This window comes from Zophobas morio, unplaced genomic scaffold (genome assembly GCF_036711695.1).
Source record: "Zophobas morio isolate AGI-343-1 ecotype UQ-CSIRO unplaced genomic scaffold, CSIRO_AGI_Zmor_V1 ptg000131l, whole genome shotgun sequence".
Classification (NCBI taxonomy): Eukaryota; Metazoa; Arthropoda; class Insecta; order Coleoptera; family Tenebrionidae; genus Zophobas; species Zophobas morio.
In genome coordinates, this window is record NW_026972236.1 from 338,952 (window position 1) to 340,431 (window position 1,480).

A 1,480-nucleotide genomic window follows, 5' to 3' on the forward strand; every position below is an offset into this window, starting at 1 on the left:
CTTTTGATTTACTATTAATTAAAAAAATGTTAACATTTTATATTTAATAAGTAATTTAGAAGTTTGAATATTTTAATTTAGTAATCTTTTGATTGTGATTATGAAATAATAATATTTAAATTTATAAGTAATATTTTAACAATTTATAATTTATTATTAAATTAAAAGTTTCTATTTATAAATTATAATAATTTTATGGTTGTGATCTCTGAAATTTTAAATTTTTTAATTTCAATTATAGTTTCAGTATTTTCTTGAACGTCTTGAACTTTTCAAAAAAGAAGAACTTCTTATTGATTCACTAAAGATTTTATTTGCTAATTGTTTACTTTTGAGCTATTCCAGCGCCAGCCAGTTTTTTGATTCTGCTGTGCTTCCTTATGTACTTATTTTTACTTTAGTATTGAAAATATTATTTTCGCAGATTGTTTTATTTTTTCTTTATAAAAATAACTAAAGTTCATATTTCTATAAAAAATAAATAAATTAAATAATATAATTCAAATTAAAGTAAATTTATTCTACTTATTCTTTTTACCTACTTTTTAAATTTAATTTGCTTTAGTAAATTTTAAATAAAAAAAAAATAACGGGGGAATTTATTTACTATAAAATATGCTTGCTTTTTTTTTTTTTTTTATCTTATTACTATTTCTTTCTGGTAACTAATTAAAAAACTTGTACAATTAAATTAATTTAACAGAAGTTTTTGCGCTGATTTTTAATTAAATTTTAAAAAAAATTAATTTCAAAAAGATTTTTATATTAAAAATTCAGCTAGAAGTTATAAATTATTTTTTTTGTTTGGCCTTTTTTAAGAAATTTATTAGCTCTAATTCTTCTAAAAAAGATTGAATTATAATTTTTTTTTACAAAAAGAATTATTCACAAAAACTACTTTGATAAAGTTTTAAAAATATAGTGATTAAAAGTTTGTTAGTAAAAGAAATTTAGTACTAAAATTACTTTCAGTCCAGAATTTAATTTTTAAAATTTTATAATAAATCATTTATTTAAAAATTAGTTTTCTATTAATTTATTGTTTAATGATTTTATAAATTTATTATTATTAGTGAAATTGATTATATTAATAGTTTTCTGACTGCAGAATTTATTTTTATTAATGAAATTTAGTATTTTTGCTTTCTTAATTTTTGTTTAGTTACCAATAATAAGCAAATTAACGGAACTATAATTATTTTTACTAAATTTTTTATTTTTTTATTAATAATATAAATTTTACTTTAAAATTATGTTATTGATTAGTCGCATGTTGGTAAAACATTTATAATTATTCTCTAAATTATAATTTTGAAATTTTTTAGGAAATTAAATTTATAGTTTAACAATTTCTTTATTCTTTTGAAATAATTGAAAAAAGAGTGTTAGTCAGTACTTAAAAATTTTTAGAAATTTAATATAAATTTAGATCGACTGTTTTGTTTAGAATTATTTTTTATAAAGTTTGAGAATCTGTGAA